The sequence below is a fragment of the Bidens hawaiensis genome, unplaced genomic scaffold (assembly GCF_021521415.1).
Source record: "Bidens hawaiensis isolate Kalapana, Puna unplaced genomic scaffold, B.hawaiensis_p1.1 tig00003372_1, whole genome shotgun sequence".
Lineage (NCBI taxonomy): Eukaryota > Viridiplantae > Streptophyta > Magnoliopsida > Asterales > Asteraceae > Bidens > Bidens hawaiensis.
In genome coordinates this window covers 110516-123801 of record NW_027491187.1, presented here as the reverse complement: position 1 = coordinate 123801, position 13286 = coordinate 110516, and the positions used below count along the sequence as shown (strand labels likewise).

At 39.9% G+C, this 13286-nt stretch overlaps 1 pseudogene across 1 annotated transcript; it reads left to right on the top strand.

Moving 5' to 3' along the window:
• Positions 1-3006: 3006 nt before the first annotated feature.
• LOC143623302 (kinesin-like protein KIN-14I) lies at positions 3007-5671 on the top strand (annotated as a pseudogene). Its single transcript, XR_013151869.1, has 7 exons — positions 3007-3328; positions 3431-3598; positions 3705-3848; positions 3895-4099; positions 4644-4807; positions 4895-5077; positions 5173-5671. The product of XR_013151869.1 is annotated as a kinesin-like protein KIN-14I (transcript).
• The last annotated feature ends 7615 nt before the right edge of the window (positions 5672-13286 follow it).

Sequence of the window (13286 nt, the reverse complement as noted above, 5' to 3'; positions counted from 1 at the left end):
GAGATTGATTGGAACCGATATTATTATTGTTGGCGTGTATGTCGATGATTTGGTCGTTATGGGTTCAAATAACGATCATATTAATCAGTTCAAACTTGCGATGTCCAAGAAGTTTGAAATGTCTGATTTGGGAATGCTTACTTACTATCTCGGAATCGAAGTCTCACAGTTGGAGAATGAGATTCAAATCCATCAAAGTGCTTATGCTTGAAGGTTATTGAAAGAAGCCGGGATGGAGGATTGTTATCCTAAAAGTGTACCCATGGATCCTAATGTTAAATTGTCTAAAGCCGAGGATGATGGTGACGCAGATGCAACGAAGTACCGAAAGTTGGTTGGGTGTCTTCGTTACTTGTTAAACACTCGACCCGATTTGGCGTTCTCGGTTGGCATGGTTAGTAGATATATGCAAACTCCAAAGAAGTCTCACTTGGCAGTAATTAAACAAATTTTTCAGTTTATTCAAGGAACTGTTGGATGGGGGATCAGGTATAAACGAGGTGGATCAAAGGAGTTGATCGGGTACAGTGATAGTAGCCATAACATTGATGAAGATGATGGAAGAAGCACTACCGGTCATGTGTTTTATTATGGGAGAGCCCCGATTTCTTGGTGCTCACAGAAGCAATGCACCGTAGCGCTGTCATCATGCGAGGCGGAATACATGGCGGCGAGCTCAGCTGCGGGACAAGCCGTATGGTTAGGTGAATTGTTGGCGGAATTGACCGGAAGGAAATTTAAAGAAGTGGTGTTAAAGATTGATAACACATCGGCGATTGCCTTGGTTAAGAATCCCGTTTTTCATAGTCGGAGCAAGCACATAAAGTCCCGATTTCACTATATACGGGAATGCGTGGAGCAGAAGGAGTTAGCGGTGGAGCATATTAGTGGCAAAGAACAACGAGCTGACATTCTTACGAAAGCACTTGCGAGAATCAAGTTTGACGAGATGAGAAGATTGCTCGGTGTTGAAGATCTCCTAGTTTCGAGTAGGAAATTAGGGGGTGATTGTTGGTAATTTCCATATTACTAGTCCCGTCACGTGTCGGTGACCGGGTTGGACCTATTGGGCCTATGGAATTCATTAATGATGTAATGGGTTAATGGGGTTACAATTGGGCTTTTATATTTGGTAACTACTTGTTAACCAAGTTAGGGTATCCCTATAAATACATAGCCATGTTAGGGTTATTGTATAAGTGAGAGGGATTATTGTATTCAAGTTTTGTGCTAGTTTCTTGATTATAATAATACGCGAGTTTACCCTAAATATTGTGTACTCGTTTGTGTTTCCGTTATCAATTCGTTCTTGACAATTTAGGTTCACTTTGAAGCTTGTTGGGCGTTTGTAGTGCACTCGCATCCTTACATTTGGTTCTTGCTGATACTGTAACCAATCACATGGTAGTGGATTATGTGTGTCGAAGTATGTATATTTATAATAATGATTTTTCACATAAATTGATTTTACATGTATAGAAATGATATTCACCTAAGATCTAAAACACAACAAATATGAAAATATACTTATCGTATATATAGTATAATACCTGTAAGAACCAAATATAGACCTATAGAGATGAGAATTTATGATAATAAGCCATTCCTACTCGAATGATTTGAACACTACATACGGTTTTCCAACATGATATGCCAAGATGCTCATGAGATCAAACATTTCGTCTAATCAAGCAAGCACACGTAATTATTAGAGTTTCATAGCAGTGCTAAAGTCATCAACATAATATTCATCACAAAAATAGCATATAAAATATCAAAGTTTAGCTAGGATTTATCTAGTCTAAATGAATCAAGAGTTTAGCTTAGTCTAACTACGGATCCAACACCAATTTTTAAAAACTAGATGAAAATCCTAAGAAAATAGGCCCTTAACACGAATAAACAAGATTGGTTTTCTAATGTGAAATTCGTGCTACGACGACAGTCACAAAGCACACACCACTACTCATATGATGTTATACAACCACTTAAGAGATATCTAAGAGTTAAACGTCTGTTTACATGACCATACGATCGTTTAACCGCACATTTACATTTATATACGCTTGTTTAATAATAATTGCCCATTCACATGACGTGGTAGGAGGTTTGGGTTCTCCAATGGAGACTCAAATTTGAATCTCATTTGTATCACTTTAGGTGAATATTGGTAATGAAGGATTTGAGCTAGGCCTTGTGCAAAGGTTGTTAGTTTGAACCTTGAGCCCACCTGGGTTTCGTCCCACCGTGTGTTACGTCAGAGAGTTCTGCTTTTGTGGTGACACAACGACTGTCAAGTGGTAGCCAACGATATGGTTTCCCGGGGGAACAGCAAGCCAAACTCTGAAAGCTATCGTGGACCCGGTTAAGACAACATAGTCTGGCCAGAGCGGGGGCAATGAGACTCTCCAAAAATTGACATGAATACGTGTACATAAATATAATATAAAAAAATATTTACATGAATACAAGAAAGTCGGCGTTCTAAAAAAATATTTGCATGAATACGTGTACATAAATATAATATAAACTAGCTTATATTCCGTGTGACACACGGGTTAAAGAAAATATTTGTAAATATATTAATAGATATGATGTATGAATTCTAGTTATTTATTTTCTCCCTAATAATAAGTGAAGTTTAAAAAAACACACACCTCATTTTTCTTATTTTATTTGTCCTTTTTTATAGTTTTAAATCATTTGAAAACATACTCGTATGCGGTATGTCACGTGTTTCGGGTGTATGAAATATGAATGGAGCGTACACCACTAATAGTAATAAATAAATAAATACCCTTTAGCTTAAATAAAAAAAAAATAAAAAGGAAAGTAATTAAAAAAGTCTACAGGACGGCTGGATCTTTAAAGTTGAAAGTAACTACCAGTTGAACAACAAGTTAAGTTAAGCGGGCTTATATTCAAATTTAAAAGTGAAGAATTATTAATGTTATTTTAGCATCTTATACCAAAAATGCCTCCCTAATATTATTATTTTTATAAAAACTTATTATTATTCCTCTGTTTTACAGACCAAGCAACCAAGCTTCGAAACCCCACATATTCTTTTATATACAATCATATATTCATTTATATATATATATGATCACTTCTGATCTTTGCTTCTAAACACAACAGATTCCAAATTCTGAATTAAACAAGTTCAGTTTTAATGTTGGTACATTAAAGATTAAAAATAAGTTGATGATGGCAGCCAATGGTGCATTATCTTTCTCTGTGGCAAATGTAATGGAATCTGTTCTTCAACAACACGATAATAATAATCGACCCGAACTTGATATGGATTCGCGTAGAGCCGAGGAAGCTGGTATGTTTAACTTTTTTAATATTTGGTTTCTTTAATCATAATTAGTTTTGTTAATTAGGGGATTACAATTTATATTATATAATAATAATAACTGGATTATAGCAACAAGAAGATATGAAGCCACTGCTTGGATGAGAAAAATGATTGGAATTGTTGGTGCAAAAGATTTGCCAGCTCAGCCTTCTGAGGAAGAGTTTAGAGTTGCTTTAAAAAGTGGCTTAATTTCTTTGCTATGTGATTAATAAGGTTGACCCAGGAGCTGTTAATAAGGTAGTTTTTATTAAAATTGTAAATTTTGTAATAATATTATTAAAGTTTGTAACTTTATTCAAAGTTGTTTAAAATCTTGAATTCTTGATCATATATAAACATTCAGGTGGTTGAAGGTCCGTGTGATTCGGCTTCTGTACCAGACGGAGCGGCTTTATCGATATATCAATGTTTTGAAAATGTTAGAAACTTTCTGGTTGCTGTGGAACAAATGGGATTACCTACCTTTGAAGCATCTGATTTGGAACAAGTAGGTGTTTGAACTTTGAATGATGTAAATCATGTAATGAAATGTTCTGCGTGGTTGTATGCATCTGGTTGATCTTGCTGGCAGTGAAAGAGTTGACAAATCAGAGGTGGCTGGAGACAGATTAAAAGAGGCACAGCATATTAACAAATCCCTGTCCGCATTAGGCGATGTGATCTCATCTCTTGCTCAAAAGAACTCACATGTGCCTTACAGAAACAGCAAACTCACACAACTACTTCAAGATTCACTTGGTAGATTACAAGTCTTTGTAAAGCTTCAATTTTTTCAAGTTTTACTCCCTTTTACTTCCAAGTTTTAATTTTTATCAATCTTTACTCCTTTATGCTTCCAAGTTTTAATTTTTATCAATCTTTACTCCTTTATGCTTCCAAGTTTTAATTTTTATCAATCTTTACTCCTTTATGCTTCCAAGTTTTAATTTTTATCAATCTTTACTCCTTTATGCTTCCAAGTTTTAATTTTTATCAATCTTTACTCCTTTATGCTTCCAAGTTTTAATTTTTATCAATCTTTACTCCTTTATTCTTCCAAGTTTTAATTTTTATCAATCTTTACTCCTTTATGCCTTCAACTTTTATTTTTTTTTTCCAATCTTTACACCCTTTTGCTTTCAAACTTAACTTTTTTTTTTTTTTTGTATTTACACTTTTTTGCTTCCATTTTTCATTTTTTTCCACTCTTTTGCTTTCAAGTTATATATTTTTTTTTAACTCTTTACTTCTTTTTGCTTTCAAGTTTTAATTTTTTGTTTTTGTTTTGTGCATGTGTTATTAGGAGGACAAGCAAAGACATTGATGTTTGTTCATATAAGCCCAGAACTTAATGCTGTTGGTGAAACACTTAGTACACTTAAGTTTGCTGAACGGGTCGCAATCGTTGAACTTGGTGCAGCTCAAGTGCACAAGGATAGTTCAGATGTGAAAGACCTCAAAGAACAGGTCTTATTCACATACCCTTTTTTTGTATATCTATATTTTGATTTTAAGAGATTGTTTAGATTAAAATATATATGTTTAATGTTACAGATTGCCGATCTTAAGGCGGCTCTTGCAAGGAAAGAAGGTGATCAGGAAAATGCGCAACACAAGATATCTGGAAGTCCGGGTGGCAAACTGTCATCCCGGTCCCCTCCTAACTTACAACAGGTGGATTCGTACCATGAGCCAAAAAGTCGTAGGAAACCAAGGACTGAAGTAAGCAACGCCGAGGTAATTTTTTAATTATTAATAGATAGTCACATTATGGAACATGTCAAATGAGTTAAACCGTTAATCCGAATCGGGCTCATTATCTATCTTTTCAGATTGGCAAGAAATCTAGAATAAGGCAGAAAACACAAAGCTTTGATCTAGACGAACTACTAGCAAATTCACCGCAATGGCCTCCAGTAAGCGGTGCAGGAGAAGCATATCTAGAAGATGACAGACACGGGCTCGGGTGACTGGGTTGATAAGGTCATGGTAAACAAACAAGATGCAGCCCGATGCTGGGAAGCCGAAAATGCTGCAATTTCTGATGCATTTTACCAAAAATATGTTCCGGATCCTTCCAAGTTATACTCGGAACAATCTTATACAATATTTGAAGGTGGAAACAGGTTCGAGGTTGTGACTACTGATGGTGTGGATGAACTTGATGCTGCCACCAGTGACTCATCTGAACCTGATCTGCTTTGGCAATTCAGTCATGCTAAACTTCCAACAATGTCCAAAGTTAATAATAATAAGAATAATTCCAATGGAAACCAACAAAAAGCCCGGATTGAGGTAATCCTAATGACCTTGTTCTTGTTTCAAGTATAAAAGATCTAGATTATTAGTGTAATAATAATGTTTTTTTAACAATCATTAAAACTTTATATATTTTTTAAAAAAGACAAAAAATTTGGCACTTGTTTTCGACATGTACCAAAAATGACCAGTTTTGACCGGATTCCTTAATAAAGAATTTATAAATAAAAGTTTAAAATAATTTTGGACTACTTTCAACTTGTAATTATTTAATATTACTATATATGTTATAATGATTCAGTTTCTATATATCACAAATATGATTAATGATTTGACCAACTAAATCAGGTCAATACGCCCTGCTTGCGGTGTACGCATATAATGTATATATGTGTGAACCCTCGGGTGGGCAAAAGTAAAATTGCACTAATTTTGACGTTATTTTACTAATCTCGTGAAAATAACGTTAAAAGTGGCGGAAGGTTAATCAGGCATCATGTGGTGGCGTTGATAGCCGAAAGACAATGGCACATGCACCGATCAGCCGGTGTCCCGATGATTGAGTGCTATGTGCCTTATGTCCAAGGCTTGATGCAAAACTACTATCGAGCCGGGGGTCTCACCGGAAGCAGCCTCTCTATCCCTATGGGATAGAGGTAAGGCTGTCTACATCTTACCCTCCTCAGACCCTACCATAGCATAGCTATTGGTGGGATATACTGAGTACGATGATGATGATGATGAAATCAGGTCAATGATTCCAAGACGTTTACCCTCACCATCACGAAAAGCAACCGTTATCAGTAGACAAGCTCAGCAGCCAGCGCGCAATGGAAGGCAAGCAACTGGAGTTGAAACGAAGAAGAAAAATGGGAACCGAAAGCAGTGAAGCGTGTTAACATTTCTTGATTTTTTTTCCCACAGAGATAGTGAGTGAGAGTGATGAGAGGACTTACATATATATATTTTTATCATAAGTTCCCTTTTTTTATTTTTGGGTTTCATGAACTCTGAAATAGTTGTTGTAACTTGTAAATTCCTCAACAATACCAGTTGTGTGTGCCTGTTTGTTACAAGGTTCTTTTGACCAACAAAATAAATTCATGACAGTTTTTTGTTGGCACACAGTTTTCTCTTTTATGTCAAAATATTAGCATTGCAAAGAATATTAATTAACGTTTATATTTAGTAACTAGGTGGTTTCCCCCGCGCGTTGTTTTGACTGAAAGAAAATTCAGTTTCATGATTTTTTTCTTCTCCTTCTAGTTCAAAGTATAAGAAATCGACAACATTGAATACCAATACTAACAAAAAGTTTAGTCTGTCGAATGTATGCTAACGAGCCCTTCAAATTCCTTTCTAGATCCGTCTATATATATAATTACACCGGCAAAACAAGAGCATTCTCTTCTTAGAAATCAATAGTGTTTAGAACTTGTAGAAACGTGAAATGAATCTGACCTGACTCATGACGATGTTTCCACGGACTTCGAGATGAACGAACCACGCCTTGCTTGCTTCTGCTCTGACCGCTGCTGTGATCTGCTGTGACTTTTGGGGGTGTGGAGATGACCGCTAAGAAATCCAGAGGATCTCTTGTTCACAGACACAAAAATATGGTGGTGGCTCTTATTGAGCTATTTGCCTACCCTTGATAAGGAGGTGGAGACCTCCTTATATAGGGAGCCTCATGGCCACCATCATGGTACCCTAATGGGCCTAGCCCAGTTAGGGTTACCTCCACAAAACCCCCTCAGCCCAAAAACAAATGCATTAGCCCATATAATAAAATAAGCCCAAAACACAATAAATTAGGGTTCTTAGTACCATACCCCGACAAGCCCCCCAAGTCCAGTGTTGCTCCTAGGCGTGCAAGCGTTTAGGTGGAGCACTGGGCTTTATAAGGTGTGCTAGATCGTGAGGCGGTTTCTTCCCTTTTCTTTGACCTTGTCTTTGAGTTTTGGGAGGTTTTCTCCATGATGGTGACATGTTGTGATCCTTATGATGATGATGGTGCACTAGTATGAATAAGATATAGCACGCATCATAATAATAGTGGCGCGGGGCCTGATAATAAAGCTTGCGCGCGAGGCGACTTATGAGCTATAATAATAACAAAAGCCTGCGCGCGAAGCGACTTACGAGCTGAGAATAATAAAAGCCTGCGCCAAGGCGACTTACGAGCTGAGAGTAATAAAGCTGGCGCGTGCGGCGACTTACGAGCTAAGAATAATAAAGCTTGGCGCGCGCGGCGACTTACGAGCTGTAGAATAATAAAGCTGGCGCGTGAAGCGAATTACCAGCTTGTAGAATAATGAGAGCCTGCGCGTATGGCGACTTACGAGCTGTAATAATAAAGAAGCTGGCGCGCGAGGCGACTTACGAGCTTGTAGAATAATAAAGCTGGCGCGTGAAGCGACTTACCAGCTTGTAGAATAATGAGAGCCTGCGCGTAAGGCGACTTACGAGCTGTAATAATAAAGAAGCTGGCGCGCGAGGCGACTTACGAGCTTGTAGAATAATAAAGCTGGCGCGTGAAGCGACTTACCAGCTTGTAGAATAATGAGAGCCTGCGCGAATGGCGACTTACGAGCTGTAATAATAAAGAAGCTGGCGCGCGAGGCGACTTACGAGCTTGTAGAATAATGAAGCTGGCGCGCAAGGCGACTTACGAGCTGTAAAATAATAAAGCTGGCGCGTGAAGCGACTTACGAGCTAAGAATAATAAAGCTTGGCGCGCGCGGCGACTTACGAGCTAAGAATAATAAAACTTGGCGCGCGCGGCGACTTACGAGCTAAGAATAATAAAGCTTGGCGCGCGCGGCGACTTACGAGCTGTGATAATAAAGAAGCTGGCGCGCGAGGCGACTTACGAGCTTGTAGAATAATGAAGCTGGCGCGCAAGGCGACTTACGAGCTGTAAAATAATAAAGCTGGCGCGTGAGGCGGCTTACGAGCTGTAATATGATGATACTGACTGGCCGACAAGGGCCTCTTCTGCGCAGGATGACTATCCCGGCTTGTCTTCAAAATAATAATGGAGGCACAAACGGCCAGATAATAATAATGATGTCACAGGTGCTTGCGCGGCTCGTGGCCGAACCTTTTAGTATGGCGCGTAGCCATATGGGTTTGAGTATTCCACCCTTGGCGCGAGGCCTGTGGGTTTATGAGTATTCCACCCTTGGCGCGAGGCCTGTGGGTCTATGAGTATTCCACCCTTGGCGCGAGGCCTGTGGGTCTATGAGTATTCCACCCTTGGCGCGAGGCCTGTGGGTTTATGAGTATTCCACCCTTGGCGCGAGGCCTGTGGGTCCATGTATTCCACCCTTGGCGCGAGGCCTGTGGGTTTAAGTATTCCACCCTTGGCGCGAGGCCTGTGGGTTTATGAGGATTCCCAACTTTTAAGTTTGAGCTAAGGCTCATATTTTTGGGCTAAGGCCCTGACGTTTTAGAGTTAAGACTCGTCAACGCGTTTGAGCTTGAAGCTCGCGCATGTATGTTTTACTTCGTTTTATTTTTAGTTTGATGTTAATATAATGTTGTCATATTGCTCAAATTAATAAAAGGAAGTGTGAAACATGTATGCAAAAACATGTATGCGGTGGCGCGAATGCAAACCGCTGTGGCGAAGAGTGATCGCCGGGAGCGCGCATGCGGAATCCGAAGTTGATCCGCGGTGGCGCGCATGATCTAGAGATTTTGAATGCGTGAGCATCTGTGATGTGTGAGCATGTGTGATGCGTGAGCATGCTTGATGTTTGAGCATGCTTGATGCTCGAGCATGCTTGATGTTTGAGCATGCTTGATGCGTGAGCATGCTTGATGCTTGAGCATCGATGCGTGAGCATACTTAGATGTTTGAGCATGCTTGATGCTTGAGCATCGATGCGTGAGGATGCTTGATGCTTGAGCATGCTTGATGCTTGAGCATCGATGCGTGAGCATGCAAATGTTTGAGCATGCTTGATGCTTGAGCATGCTTGAGCATGTGCTATGCGCCATGAACATAGGTTTTGGCTGTGTCTTCATGACATCTTGCTTTTAAGCCTCGGTCTGTATCTTGTGGGTTGACCTTTCGCGCGCTCGGTGCCTGCGCGCATGTTTGAGCATGCTTGATGTTTGAACATCGATGCGTGAGCATGCTTGATGCTTGAGCATCGATGCGTGAGCATACTTGATGTTTGAGCATGCTTGATGTTTGAGCATCGATGCGTGAGCATGCTGGATGCTTGAGCATCGATGCGTGAGCATACTTGATGTTTGAGCATGCTTGACGTTTGAGCATGCTTGACGCGTGAGCGAACCCAGATCTGATTCAGCACAGATATGAGGGTTCTCCCCAAAATATCGGGTATTTCTTCCTGTGTATTTCCAGATCATTGTTCAGATCCGATAGTATTTCTTCCTGTGTATTTCTTCCAACAGATCTGATAGTATTTCCAGATCTGGAAATATTTTTTAGATCTACGGAAGAACATATCTGAGAGAAGAAATCGTAGATCTGAGATATCGATGAACAGATCTGGAATATTGATGAACAGATCTGAGATATTGATGAACAGATCTGGAATATTGATGAACAGATCTGGAATATTGATCCGTATATCTGAGATCTTGATGAACAGATCTGTAGATCTTGATGAACATATCCGTAGATCTGATGAACAGATCCGTAGATCTGAGATGCTGATGGACAGATCGGAGGGCCGAAACGAGAAGCGAAGTGTGGTTCATTGCCGTCCCACGGATGGCGCCAAATGTAGAAACGTGAAATGAATCTGACCTGACCCATGACGATGTTTCCACGGACTTCGAGATGAACGAACCACGCCTTGCTTGCTTCTGCTCCGACCGCTGCTGTGATCTGCTGTTCACAGACACAAAAATATGGTGGTGGCTCTTATTGAGCTATTTGCCAACCCTTGATAAGGAGGTGGAGACCTCCTTATATAGGGAGCCTCATGGCCACCATCATGGTACCCTAATGGGCCTAGCCCAGTTAGGGTTACCTCCACAAAACCCCCTCAGCCCAAAAACAAATGCATTAGCCCATATAATAAAATAAGCCCAAAACACAATAAATTAGGGTTCTTAGTACCATACCCCGACAGAACTAATTAACCAACTTAATTGTATCAATCATAAATTATAAATTATAGTCTTAAATTATGTTAACAAAAACTAGCCAACTAAATTTGTTGATGATAAATTATAGATATCAAACATTAGGAAAAAAATAATACCAAGAGTACAACAATATATTATATATTATTATAACTAATAAAAGTCGGTGGCCCGGGTTGTTATTATGGTTTTTATTTTTTCAAAAGTTAGTTGAGGCTAGAGGTGCATAAATCGGGTTTTTCAAATACCCGGTTTCGGGTGTAAAACCGGGTTTGGGTATTGGAAAATCGGGTATTAGCAATACCCGGGTCAGGTTCGGGTCCGGGTATTGCCTCTAAAAACCATACCCTATGTACAAGGTTCGGGTCCGGTATAAAACCGGGTATTCTTAAATCGGGTATTTGACTACCTTATTTTCGGGTATTGAAAAAAACCTATTTTCGGTTTATTTCGAGTTTTTTACGGGTTTTTTTGGGGGTATAGATTGAATTTTTTTAAGGGGTTGAACTTTTTAGGGGTATTTTCATGTATTTTTCGGCTATGGATCATCGAGTATTTGGGTTTTTCGGGTATTACCGGGTACAAATCGGGTCCGGTTCGGGTATGGGTTTTGGTACTGAAATGCATACCCTATCCATATCTACGGGTAGGGCCGGGTACGGGTTCAGGTATAAAATAAACCGGTTCCAGGTATTTTTTCGGGTCCGATTTCAGGTTCGTGTTTTTTGTGCACGTCTAGTCTTGAGCCTAATATTAATACGTTTGTGCCTGGTTTATTAATCAAAAAAGCCCAGCTTATTTATTTTGGGCTCTATGTCTAGAACTCGAGCTTTGCTCTTGCTAATTTTATTATAGCTATTAGCAGTCACCTCCACTCCCCCATTTTTATATGGCAGATCTATCAGCCGGAGAAGAAGATCAAGGCGTATCGTATCAACAGTTAACCGTATCCTACCCTGTTGACTCATCGGATCTAGGACCCGTTAAGGGGAGTAGATCCATGTTTCTTCATTGGCGCCATCCGTATCTTTGTTAGAACAACAAGAAATTACTCTTTGTTTTTCGTCTCGGTTCTCAGATCTGTTCATCAATATCTCAGATCTATGATTTCTTCTTTCAGATCTGTTCCATGAAAAGTCCCAAAAATTTGTAGATCTGAAAAATATTTCCAGATCTTGTCGATTGAAACCCAAAAATTCATAGATCTGAACTGAAAAATACTCCCAGATCTGTTTGTTTGTGCTTTAAAAATTCAAAAATATAAAAAAGGTCATTCTAGATCTAGAGTTCTCTGCTTGATTTGCTCCCTTTTTTCTTCATGCTTGGGTTTTATCATAATAAAACTCTTGATTAGAGGTCCACCATACTCTGGATCTAGAAGAGAAAAAAGAAAAGGTATAAGTGACATAGCGTATGGTACAACCCAACCATGCTCTATACCTATTGATGAGACAAATTTGACATGAATATGTGACAGGCTGTCAGCCTCTGTCACTTTCAGACATCACAAATAATTTCATCATATATGGGATTAATATATATATATATATATATATATATATATAAATCCATTTTGGTTAACGGCACATCGTCATTTCAACACTCTGGCGTTCGCACCACGACCCGCGAGCCATCCACATGACAATACTCCGGCGTCCGCACCGCGACCCGTGAGTCATCCGCATGGCAAGACTCCGGCGTCCGCACCGCGACCCGCGAGTCATCCGCATGGCAAGACTCTGGCGTCCGCACCGCGACCAGCGAGTCGCATGTCAACACTCCGACGTCCGCACCGCGACCCGCGAGTCAGAACTGCGATCCGCATGTCAACACTCCGGCGTCCGCACCGCGACCCGCGAGTCAGAACTGCGATCCGCATGCACACCAAACTTTGGTAAAAATCCTTTAGATCTGTGATTAGACAATATATTTATGGTTCCCAGATCTGAGTTTATGATTAAATAATTCCCAGATCTGGCTATAACTTCAAAGCGTCAACAGATTTTAATTAAAGGATGTCGCAGAAGATCTGATTCCGGTTTCTCCAAACCAGAATGTTTTTGATATAAGTTTGAGGAGTTTCATCTCAAATTCTAGCTTTTCTTTTGAAATTGCACCAATAAAGCAATAAGTTGGGAAAAAATATGGGTTTCACAAAATTCAATACAGCTGGTTTAATTTGGGGGAACATTATCTGACATGCATGTAGCCTTGTCACCTCTAATAATATTATGTCACTTTAGACATTAATTTATATATTATTACCATCACGTCCAAGTGAGAGAATGTGAAGGCCACCATCTCGCAAGTCATAAAGCCGGTGTGTACCAGAATCAAGGCCACCAGCGCACCTCCACACCATCAGAGCTACGGTACCATACCTGTGCATTAGAACCGCAGTTATTAAACGCTCAGCCAAAACGGACCGCATGCGCGCTCCGGCGATTCACGCCATAGTGGGCCGTATGCGTGGTAATGACAGATCAATTGTGTGCTCCCGCATATCCATGAAGCCACATGCGCGTTCCGGCGATTCATGCCATAGCGGGCCGCATGCGCG